Raw genomic sequence first — 13,214 nt, 5'->3', positions numbered from 1 at the left:
TATCCTTTCTTCTTTCATGATGTCAGGGAAGTTTTGTGTCAGGAGTTCTTCAACTATTTTCTCTGTGTTTTCTGTCCCCCCTCCCTGTTCTGGGACTCCAATCACTCGCAAGTTATCCTTCTTGATAGAGTCCCACATGATTCTTAGGGTTTCTTCATTTTTTTTAATTCTTTTATCTGATTTTTTTCCAGCTATGTTGGTGTTGTTTCCCTGGTCCTCCAGAAGTCCCAGTCTACATTCTAATTGCTCGAGTCTGCTCCTCTGACTTTCTATTGCGTTGTCAAATTCTGTAATTTTATTGTTAATCTTTTGGATTTCTACATGCTGTCTCTCTATGGATTCTTGCAACTTGTTAATTTTTCCACTATGTTCTTGAATAATCTTTTTGAGTTCTTCAACAGTTTTATCAGTGTGTTCCTTGGCTTTTTCTGCAGTTATCCTAATTTCATTCGTGATATCTTTAAGCATTTTGTAAATTAGTTTTTTATATTCTGTATCTGATAATTCCAGGATTGTATCTTCATTTGGGAAAGATTTTGATTCTTTTGTTTGGGGGGTTGGAGAAGCTGTCATGGTCTGTTTCTTTATGTGGTTTGATATGGACTGCTGTCTCCGAGCCATCACTGGGAAACTAGATTTTCCCAGTAGTCAGCTAAAAAAAAATGCAGTCAGATCCCTATCTGAATTCTCTCTCTGGCTCCGGGTATTCGGATGTTAATGGGGTCGCCTGGGGAGGGTGGGGGAGGGATCTGAGAGCTAGGAGTGTAGCACCACAGAATATAGAGCTGAACACCACGTTCACGCTCCGCCCCCGTTTGCCAAAATCCGGGCTGGACGGGTCCCTGGCTAGGACACTGCTTTCCTTGCTCGAAAACCAGTCCCTTCCTCCTGGGGACTTCCTCCGGTGCGCAGCACCGCTCGTGGGCACTGGGTGGGCGTTTCCCGCACGAACGGGTGGGCCCGCCCCCAGGGTCTATTCAGGCGATTATAATTAGATCCCGCGGTCACGCCCCGCCTGTGCGCGCGCCCAAATCCCAGCGGGATGACTTCCGGGTTGAGACGCTGCTTTCCCTGTTCGGGAACCAGTCACTTCCTCCCCGGGACTTCTCCTTCCGGAGCGCCACACCTCTTGCGCGAACTGGGTTGCGTCACCTGCACGGCCAGGTGGGCCCGCCCCCTGGGTCAATTCAGGGCAATAAAAATGGACTCCGTGCTCACGCCCCGCTCGTGCGCGCGCCCAAGCCCCAGCAGGACGGAACCCCGTCTGGGACGCTAGTTTCTGCGCTTCGGGACCAATCAGTTCCTCCGCACGGCCAGGTGGGCCCGCCCCCTGGGTCAATTCAGGGCAATAAAAATGGACTCCGCGCTCACGGCCCGCTCGTGCGCGCGCCCAAGCCCCAGCAGGGCGGCACTTTGTCTGGGATGCTACTTTCTGCGCTTTGGGACCAATCAGTTCCTCCCGGGGACTTCTCCTTCCAGTGTGCCGCACCTCTCGCGCAAACTGGGAGGGCGTCACTCGCACGACCAGGTGTTCCCGCCCTCTGGGTCAATTCAGGGTAATAAAAATGGACCCCGCGCTCATGCCCCGCCCGCGCGCGCGCGTGCCCAGATCGCAGCGGAATGGCTCCCCGTCTGGGATGCTGCTTTCCCTGTTTTGAGACCAGACACCTCCGGGGATTTCTCCCTCTGGTGTGCCGTGCCACACGCGCGGACTGGGTGCGCGTCCTCCCGCACGAACGCGTGGGCCCCGCCCTGGGGTCACTCCAGGGAAACACAGCTGACCCCCCCCCCGCGCGCGCCCCGTCGGCTTCTCGCCTAACTCCCGGCGGACAGCAGGGCACCCCAGCTGGGACGCTGTTCTCCCCCCTCTCAGATCAGTCACTGCCTCCCGGGTGTTTCTCCCTCCGGCTGCGCCCCTACGCCGCCCGCGCCAACCTGCTAGGCTTCCTCCCGGGATGGGTTCGGGGGGGAAGGGGTGGGCCCCCTTTCTGTGCCGTCTGCCCCCCTGGGCTCTGCCCCAGATCGAGCTCCGAAGGTCACCTGCCTGGTGCGCTGGCTCCTAGTTCTGAAAACAGTCGCTGTCTGCCCGTATTTGTTCGTCCTCCGTCTCTAAGTCTGTGCTTGTTGTTCAGAGTTCATAGATTGTTATGTATGTGATCGATTCCCTTGTTTTTCCGAGTCTTTGTTGCAAGAGGGATCCGCGGGAGCGTCCACCTAGTCCGCCATCTTGGCCCCCTCTCTGGCAGCTTTTTGATGGAGAAACAAAATCAGAGGCTTGAGGAGATCCCAAAGAAGAAAGGCATGGAGAATAGAGCTTGACACAGTTTTCCCTCTAAGACAGTTGCTAAATTCTTAAGCTTCACAATTTTTAAGCTGTACAGGGTTACAAGTTAAGAAGTAACATAGAATGCTTCAAAAAATCAGAATGGAGTTTTTTGCACTCTCATACTGTTTGTCTAAGTCAGGGTTCTCTAGAGAAATAAAGCCAGTGGGCATACACGTACACACACAGATCAAGAGAGAGAGAGAAAGGGAGACTTAATTTAAAGAATTGTCTCAGGCAATTGTGTGGAGCTAGCAAGTCCAAAATCTGTAGATCAGGTAACGGACTAGAGATTCCTGCAGTTTTGTCACCCCAAATCCATAGGCCAGGCAACAGGCTGGAGATTCTTGCAGTCTTGTGTCCCAAAATCCCTAGGTCAGGTGACAGGAAGAGGAGTTTCGGCAAAGTGTCTATTTATAATCTAAAGCCAGACACTCTAGGAAAAACTTCCTCTTTGCTCCTAAGGCTTTCAACTGATTGGATGAGGCCCACCCACATTATGGAGGGTAATATGCTTTACTTAAGGCCAACTGATTTAATCACATGTAATTACTTTATAACAGAGTCTAGATTTGTGTTTAACAAATAATTGGGAATCATAGCCTAGCCAAGTTGACACATAAAACTAACCATCACATTGCTGAAACAATGGCAGACAGAGAACCTTACCAAAATGATATATCATTGATTAAATTAAGGTATTTAGCAACCATTCTGTCTGCCAATCAAAAAGAAGGGTAAATAACATCATCTGAAGGCTTTACACTTTTTATACAAGATATCTGGCATTTAAAAATTACTAGGTTTTTCGAGAGACAAGACCATAAGCTATATAAGCAAAAACAATATAATCCAGACATTGAAAACAGCAGATGAAGACTTTAAAATAATATGTTCAAGAAAATTAAGGTAACAAACAAAAAAAAACCAAACCCACTGCCATTGGGTTGATTCTAACTCATAGCTACTCTGTGGGGCAGAGTATAACTACCCCAAAAAGTTTCCAAGGAGCAGCTGGTGGATTCAAACTGCTGAGATTTTGGTTAGCAGCTGAGTTCTTAACTACTGCACCACCAGGACTCCAAAACCAAGGTAGAGATGGACAATATAGATGAAAGAATGGAGAATTTCATCGAGAAAATTGGAATCTGTGTAAAGAAATCAAATGGCAATTCTAATTCTAAACTGTAAAGTACAATAACTGACCACAGCAACTCATTAGAAGGGTTTAATTAACAGCATATTACACACAGAAGAGATAATTAGTGAACTACATAGAAAATTTTCAAGCTGAAGCACAGAAAGAAAAAGAATGGAAAAGACAGAAAAGAGCATAATAGAAATGTGGGGCACAATGAAAAGGTATAACATACATTTAAATGGTTTCCCAGAAAGAATAAAAAGAATGTAGCAGCATATTTGAAGAAATAATGAATTTTTCAAAAATTTCACAATTTCTCTGTCTCCTCCTCTCCTTTTTTCTCCTTCTTTTCCCCTTTTTCCTTCTTCTTTATTCCTGTGGTTCAGTTTGGATAATACATATTGACTTTTCTTCAAGTTCACTGACGCTTTATTAAATATATGTACTATTAATACAGATAATTTTAGAAATTACTTGAAATTATTACATATCCTTTTTAGCTCAGCTTTTCCTGAAATTTAACTAAGAGATTGGTGGTATACTGCCTGAGGTCATCCACTCTCACTTTCTTATTTTGCCAATAAGATTTAAGTCATTCAGTACCAAGTCCTTTATCTACTATCTTTTCCTTCTTAGAATAGTTTTTTTTTTTTTTCTTTATATTTATATATTTAATTCCAGAGACAGGATCATGGGTGTTTAAAAAGGTAGTCTCTTTGGTTGCAAAGAACGGAGAGTCGTCCGAGTTTCCTCAAGAGAAAGTGCTTTGATGCTACTTACGTCTGGAAATCCAGCAGGAACCTAGGTTGCTTTAAGGATCAGCTACTCTCTATTGCTTGCTTATAGATTACATGATTTTTTTTTTTTTCATCGTGTGTCTGCTTATCCTCATGCAGTTGCCCTATTCTAGCTTCATTTTTTTAAAAATAATTTTTATTGAGCTTTAAGTGAACGTTTACAAATCAAGTCAGTCTGTCACATATAAGCTTATATACACCTTACTCCATACTCCCACTTACTCTCCCCCTACTGAGTCAGCTCTTCCAGTCTCTCCTTTCGTGACAATTTTGCAAGTTTCTAACCCTCTCTACCCTCCTATCTCCCCTCCAGACAGGAGATGCCAACACAGTCTCAAGTGTCCACCTGATACAAGTAGCTCACTCTTCATCAGCTTCTCTCTCCTACCCATTGTCCAATCCCTTCCATGTCTGATGAGTTGTCTTCGGGAATGGTTCCTGCCTGGTCTAGCTTCATTTTTAATTGGTGTATTCTTTCATGTTACTCTGTATGTCTTTTGTATATCTCATACTGCTTTTTTATGTCTTGCACATGATCCCTAGTGACTTTATGGCATCCTTGCAACTTATCTACTGCTGAATAATTTCACTCTTTAGGTATTTCTTAGTTTCAAAATGGAGCAACAGATGTGCTTGGCTTAGCTCATCTATTTGTACTAGATCTCATCTAACATAAAATCATTGATTATCCAAATGGATTAAATGCCCACCTCTGCTTTAATAACTATTTGTGTGAGTAGAGGGCTGGAATGTACAGATGATTTGTAAAGAGCAATCTCTGCATCAGGAATATGAATGGGATAGTATATTAATCTTTTAAATATGAGTAAAAGTAATTTAACTCCAACTTGCTGAACCAAAAAATGGCAGTTTACTGGCTCACTCATTCAAGCATTCATCAAACATTCAAGGCTTAGGTTCTTAGTGCTGCTATAGCAGAAGTACAAATGTATGGTTTTAAAGAATGGAAATCTATTTTCTCACACTTCAGGAGGCTAGAAGTCTGAATTCAGGGCACCAGCTATAGGGAAAGGGTCTCTGTTGGCTCTGGGGGATGATCCTTGTCTCTTTCAACCTCTCTAGCCCCAGCATTCCTCAGTTCCTTGGCAAACTTCGAGTGACATCTATTTCCCCCCTGCCCCGACCTTTCCCCCATTTGTGTCTAATCTGCTCTTTTTATAACTCAGAAGTGATTAGGTTAGGACACACCCTGCACTGATAAAACTGACACAGCCTCATTAAATTAAGAAAACCCTATTGTCAATGCGATCACATTCACAGGTATAGGGGTTATGATTCCAACACATATCTTGGAGGGGACATAATTCAATCCATAACACTGGATATCTACTATGTTTCAGGCACTTTTCTCACATATCAAAAAATCCAGGATGAATAAGACTTCGTTCGAATCCAGTTGCTCAGATAATAATGTTAGGTGTCTATCATTCTCCATCTTCCAGCTTTTCCTTATGTTGGTTTTCTTCCCAGGCAGGTAAGATAATTTTTCTTTGGAATGGGCACAAATATGAACCTTTTCCAGTTGGTTGGCTAGGAAGCTGTCTTCTGAATTTCTTGACGTAAATGAGTGAGCACCTCTAGCACTGCATCTGTTGAAACATCTCAATTGGTATTCTGTCAACTCCTGGAGCCTTGTTTATTACCATTCCCTTTAGTGTATGGCACTGGGTTTACTGGGTGGGTTTAGTGTAGCTTGGATTTCTTCCTTCAGTACCATAGGTTCTTGATCATATGCTACCTTCTGAAATGGTTGAAAGTCGACCAGTTCTTTTTGATACAATGACACTGTGTATTCCTTCCTTTTTTTTTTTTTGGATACTTCTTGTATCATTCAATATTTTCCCAGTAGAATCCTTCAATATTACAACTCGAGGCTTGAATTTTTTTTCTTCGATTCTTTCAGCTTGAGAAATGCTGAGTGTGTTCTTCCCTTTTGATTTTCTATCTCCAGGTCTTTGAACATTTCATTATTTTACTTTGTCTTCTTGAGCTGCCCTTTGAAATCCTCTTTTCAGTTCTTTTACTTCATCTTCCTTTCACTTTAGCTGCTTTACATTCAAGAGCAACTTTCAGACTCTCTTCTCACATCCATTTTTGTCTTTTCTTTCTTTCCTGTCTTTTTAATGACCTTTTGCTTTCTTCATGTATGATGTCCGTGATGTCATTCCACAACTTATCTAGTCTTCAATCATTAGTGTTCAGTGTGCCAAATCTATTCTTGAAATGGTCTCTAAATTCAGGTGGGATAGACTTGTCTTACACTGGGTTCTCTAGAGAAGCAAAACCAGTAAAGGATATTGTCTTAGTTATCTAGTACTGCTATAACATAAATACCACAAGTGGGTGGCTTTATCAAAGAGAAATTTATTCTCTCACAGTCTAGTAGGTTGCAAGTCCAAATTCAGGGTGTCAGCTCCAGGAGACAGCTTTCTTTCTTTGTCAGCTCTGGAGGAAGGTCCTCATCCTCAGTCTTCCCCTGGTCAAGAGCTTCTCAGGCACAGGGACCCTCCGTCCAAAGGACCCACTCTGCTCCTGGTGTGCTTTGTTGGTGATATGAGGTCTCCAACCCTGCTTCCCTTTCCTTTTATCTCCTGAGAGATTAAAAAAAAAAAAAAAAAAAATGGTAAAGGCCACACGCCAGGGAAACTCCCTTTACCTTGGATGAGAGAAGTGACCTGAGTAAAGGTGATGTTACTATCTCACCTTAATCCTCTCAATATAAAATTACAATCACAAAATGGAGGACAACCACACAATACCGGGAATCGTGGCCTAACCAAGTTGATACACACATTTTTTGGGGGACATGATTCAATCCATGACAGGTATAAATATATATATCTAGAGTTATATCAAGGAAATGGCTCATATAATTGTAGACGCTTGAATGTCCCAAGTCCGTGGATCAAGATAGAGGTATATCTTGATTCACGTCACCACAGGGGCTGGCGAACCCAAAATCAGCAGGTCAGAGAGCAGAGCTTTTGCTCACAGGCTGTGAAGATCAACAAACCCCCAAATCAACAGATAAGCTGATAGCTCAAGTCCCAAAAACTGGAGATCAGATGAACAGGAGACAGCTACAGAATCCAGAGTGAGCAAAAAAGCCAGAATGTCTGCTTATATTCAGATGCAGGCCACATCCCCAAGGAAACTCCCTTTCAACTGACTGGCTACTCACAGCAGATTCAGTCATGGGAGTGATTACATATCAACACTGAGAATCATGACCCAGCCAGGTTGACACACAATCTTAACCATCACAAGACTCAAGGTCGTATTTTGGCTTTCATGGATTTGTACTAATTTTCTTCAGCTTCAACTTAAATTTGCATATGAGCAATTGATGGTCTGTTCCACAGTTGGCCCCTAGCCTTTTTCTGACTGATGATATTGAGCTTTTCCATTGTCTCTTTCCACAGATGTAGCCAATTTGATTCCTGTGTATTCAAGCTAGTGAGTTCCATGTGTATAGTCACTGTTTAGTTACACTCAGGCAGCTGTATGTGCTTGACTTTTCAGACTAACTACTTGGTGACTCTTCTGTTCCTTCAACTACCTCTCTTAGGTATTTACTTCCCAAACCTCTACTACAGTTGTACAAAGTTTAAATTTTATATTCTAATAAATTTCTTATTCCATAGGACTCATTAGTGTCTCCGCTCATCTTACTAGACCCCAATTGTTATTTGTACTGGAAGTGAGTCCAGGGTTTCTATTACCCTGACAATGAGACTTTACAATTGGTTCTCTAGTCTGCCTAAATTTAAAGGCATTAATGACACTGTTGCAGTAGTAAAATAGTAGTCCATGGAATGAAGTGGCAAAATAGTTACTTAAATTATAACCCATACTCACTAGTAATAAGTGCCTATAGAAATAGTTGTTACCATAGATCATTTTAGGAGAAATAAGAAAAATAATGGGATTGGCCGGTTGCTTCTAGGAGTCCTGTAGAACTTGGAGAAAGAAAATAATGGGTTCAGAGCTTTAAATTCCCAGCTGTAATCCAGTTAAAGAACAAGCTCACTTCTGCAACTGCCCTAAAAGAGAACTTTATCACCTTTAGCTCCAGGGTGCAAGATTTCTGACATCAAGCCCAAAGTATAATTATGTGGGTAGCTAAATAATCCAACTTGAATTTATAACACCACATTATATTAAACATCATATTAAAGCTAGGGCACTGATTGGGAAGGAGTGAGAGAATTGTGGTGGAAACAGAGGGCAGACTTCAATGAGGCTAGGGATCTTGAATTCTGAAATTTCGCGAAGCATCTTTTACAGTAGAAATAGCCTTTTTTGTTCAGTCTGTATAGTCATCTCTTGTCTGAAGAACCAATAATGACCTTTGCTGAGTTGGTTGCTTCATAGGACCCAAAGGTCAAGGATACAGACTTGGAAGGTGTCCCTTCCAAGATAAATGACATGTTGCTATATCTGATGCCTTCTACAGTAGGAAAGAGGCACAATACTTAGGAAGCATCTTTGGATTTTAGAGGCGACATATACTACATTTGCATATACTACTCTGGTCCATTTACTGGAAACTCAAAAAGCTACTGGTTTTGTGTGGATCCTAGAAGATGAGAAGTCTCAACATCAGATTCAGGCTGCTGTGCAATCTGCTCTGACATCTGGGCATATAACTCAGCAGATACAACTGTGCTTTTATTATCATTGATACACAGAGTTGCTGCATAGAGCCTTTGGGGCAAAGCTATTCTGTCTTCTGCAAATGATTATTGTTCTTTTGAAAAATAGCTGTCTGTCCTGATATCGGCCTTAATGCAGACTGATGGATTGTCCATGGGCCAACAAGTTACCATGTCACCTAAACTGAATATTGTATGACCCTTCAAACCATAAAGTTAACTATGCAACAGCAACATTCTGTCATCAATTGAAAGTTGTATATTCTAGATCAGCCTTGATAAACACTTACAGACAGGTTTACGAGTCTGGCTCCAACCTTTGTTACATCGCCTCCTCTCTCTCTCAATTTGTACCTATGAATGCATGAGGCAGGGTCCCCATGACCAGTGGGCTAGGTAAGAAAATAATTTGGCCTAGTTTAAAGATGGTTCTACATTATATACTGGAATGATCTGATATTGAATGGCTGCAGTACTACTGCCTCATTCTTAAGCGGGTCTAAAGAATAGTGGTGGAGGAAAACCCTCTCAAAATAGGCAGAGATTCTAGTGGCAAATTTTGCTGTCCACTGTGTCAGTTGGCCAGAAGTATGTACCTATATTGATTCATGGGCAGTTGCTAACATTTGGCTGAATGCTCAGGGACATCCAGAACAAAAGTGGAGGATTGATGACAAGGTTGTCTGGGGTAAAGCTATGGGAATTTGAAAACGAAATCTGTTGCCATAGAGTCAATTCTGACTCATAGTGTAAATATTACAGCCCTGGAAACTCTATGAGGCAGTTCTACTCTGCCTCATAGGGTTTCCAGGGCTGTAATCTTTACAGAAGCAGACTTCCACAACTTTCTCACACAGAGCAGTTGGTGGGTTTGAACCACTGACCTTTCAGTTAGCAGCTGAGCACTTGAGCACTGTGCCAACAGAGCTCCAATCTGTGACTAGACCTCTCCAAATGGGTGCAAAGTATGAAAATATTTGTGTTCCATGTGAACGATCTCCAAAGAGCAACCTCAGCAAAGAAAATGTCCCATTTCATGGATGCTAGGCATCATCTTTTGCAGACATTTCTGTCTTTGTAAATGGGCTTTTCACAAAATGGTCATGTCATGATGTGGCTGGGGGAGGTTTTGCATAGATTCAGCAACAAAACTACCGCACTGAGCCCAAGCTAACAATAAAAAAAGTCGATAGCAAAGACCAATACTAAACCCCTAATTTTCCACCATTGCCTGAGAAGATGAGTTAACCATTATAGCAAGTAAATTACGTTAGATCACTAACATCATGGAAAAGGTATACTTTGTCCTCACAGGAAAAGACCACTACTCGGGAAACGTATTTGCCTTCCTTGCCTGTAATGTTGCTTCCAAAATCACCACAATCCACAGACTTACCAAATGCCTTAATCATAGCATTCCAAAGGATATTGCTTTCAATAAAAGAATTAATCTTACAGTAACTGACATGCAGCAATATGCTCATGCTCATAGAATTCATTGACTTTACCATGTACCCTATCACCTGAAATATCTTTCCTGATGAAATGGTAGAATGTTGTTTTGCTTTATACACAAAGTTATCTTTTAGAGCAAATAAAAATATTTTATTTTATCTTCTCAATTCCATTTTGGATGTTCTTTATTCTCTGAAGGAACATTTTTTGTAGTTACACTGGCAACGAATTCCTTCAGTTTTGATTTTTCTAAGACACTTTTCATTTCTTCTTTATTTTTGAAGGATATTTTTGCTGGGTATAGAATTCTGCCTTGACTTTTTCTTTCAGTATTTGAAAAATGTCACTCTATTGTCTTCTTGGGTGCATAATTTCAGATGAGACATCTGTTGTAATTCTAATCTTTGTACTTCTGTAGGTAATGTGTCATTCTCTGTCTGCTTTCAAGATGTTCTGTTTGTATCTGGTTTGTAGCAATTTTAATATGATACACATAAAGTGTGAGATTTTGGTATTTACCCTGCTTGGTGTACTCTATGTTTTCTGGTGCTGTGATTTAATTTCTGTCCCTAATTTTGAAAAAGATTTCCATTATTTTTTCAAATATTTCTTATGGCTCGTTCTTTCTTCTTCTGGGATTCTAATTACGCATATTCTAGGCATTAGTAAGCTGAAATGGAGTGGGTGGTATTGGACATTTTGAATCAGACCATCATATGGTCTACTCTGCTGGGAATGACAAACTGAAGAGGAATGGGGTCACATTCATCATCAAAAAGAACATTTGAAGATCTATCCTGAAGTACAACACTATCAGTGATAAAAAAAAAAAAAATAGGATAACATATATACACCTATAAGGAAGACCAGTTAATATGACTATTATTCAAATTTATGCACCAATCACTAAAGCCAAAGATGAAAAACCTGAAGACTTTTACCAACTTCTGCAGTCTGAAATTGATCAAACATGCAAGCAAGATGCATTGATAATTATTGGTAATTGGAATGTGGAAGTTGGAAATAAAGAAGGATCAGTAGTTGGAAAATATGGCCTTGCTGATAAAAATCACTCAGGAGATCTCATAATACAATTTAGCAAGATCAATGACTTCTTCATCACAAATATGTTTTTCAGAACATAAACGGTGACTATAAAGACGTCACTCTAAGGACAAAGGTGCGCCTGACCAAAGCCAAGGCGTTTTCAATTGCTTCATGTGAAAGCTGAACAATGAATAAGGAAGTCCGAAGAAGAATCAATGCATTTGAGTTATGGTGTTGGTGAAGAATATTGAATATACCTGCTAAAAGAACAAACAAATCTGTCGTAGAAGAAGTACAGCCAGAATGCTCATTAGAAGCGAGGATGGTGAGACTTCGTCTCACATACTTTGGACATGTTATCAGGAAGGACCAGTCCCCAGAGAAGTACATCATACTTGGTAGAGTAGAGGGTCAGCAAAGAGTAAGACCCTTAACGAGATGAACTGACACAGTGGCTGCAACAATAGGCGCAAGCATAACAATTGTGAGGTGGCGCAGGACAGGGCAGTATTTAGTTCTGTTGTACATACAGTCACTATGAGTTGTAACCAACTCGATGGCACCTAATAACAACATACATGTGGATCTTGCCAGATGGAATACACAGGAATCAAATTGACTACATCTGTGGAAAGAGACAATGCAAAAGCTCAATATCATCAGTCGGAACAAGGTCATGGGCCAACTGTGAAACAGACTTTCAATTGCTCATGTGCAAGTTCAAGCTGAAGATGAAGAAAATTAAAACAAGTCCATGAGAACGAAAGTATGACCTTGAGTATAAAATCTCACCTAAATTTAGAAACCATCTCGAGAACAAATTTAATGCATTGAACACTAATGATCGAAGACAAGACAAGTTGTGGGATGACATCATGGACATCATGCATGAAGAAAGTAAAAGGTCATTAAAAAGACAGGAAAGAAAGAAAAGACCAAAATGGACGTCAGAAGAGACTTTGAAAGTTGCTCTTGAACACAGAGTAGCTAAAGTGAAAGGAAGAAATAATGAAGTGAAAGAGCTGAAGAGAAGATTCCAAAGTGTGGCTTGAGAAGAAAAAGTAAAGTATTATAATGGAATGTGCAAAAACCTGGAATTAGACCTGGAGTTAGAAAACCTAAAGGGAAGAGTCCATTTGGCATTTTTCAAGTGAAAAAGCTGAAGAAAAAAAAAATCAAGCCTCAAGTTGCAATATTGAAGGATTCTATGGGCAAAATATTGAACGACGCTGGAAGTGTTAAAAGAAGATGGTAGGAATACACAGAGTCATTGAACAAAAAAGAATTGACTCACATTCACCCATTTCAGGAGGTAGCCTATGGTAAAGAACCGATGGTACTAAAGGAAGAGGTCCAAGCTGTACTGAAGACATTGGCAAAAAAACAAGGCTCCAAGAATTGACGGAACACCAATTGAGATGTTTCAACAAATGGATGCAGCCCTGGAGGTGCTCACTCTTTGGTGCCAAGAAATTTGGAAGACAGCTACCCGACCAACTGACCGGAAGAGATCCATATTTGTGCCTATTTTTCAAACAATATTATTAATATCACACGCAGGAAAATTTGCTAATGGTTAATTCAAAAATGTTTGAAGCACTACACTGAAAGGGAACTGCCAGAAATTCAAGCCAGATTCAGAAGAGCACGCAGAATGAGGGATATCATTGCTGATGTCAGATGGATCTTGGCTGAAAGCAGAGAATACCAGAAAGATGTTTATCTGTTTTATTGACTATGCAAAGGCATTTGACTGTGTGGATCATAACAAATTA

This window comes from Loxodonta africana, chromosome 4 (assembly GCF_030014295.1).
Source record: "Loxodonta africana isolate mLoxAfr1 chromosome 4, mLoxAfr1.hap2, whole genome shotgun sequence".
NCBI lineage: Eukaryota > Metazoa > Chordata > Mammalia > Proboscidea > Elephantidae > Loxodonta > Loxodonta africana.
Note: the sequence above shows the minus strand (reverse complement) of the source record.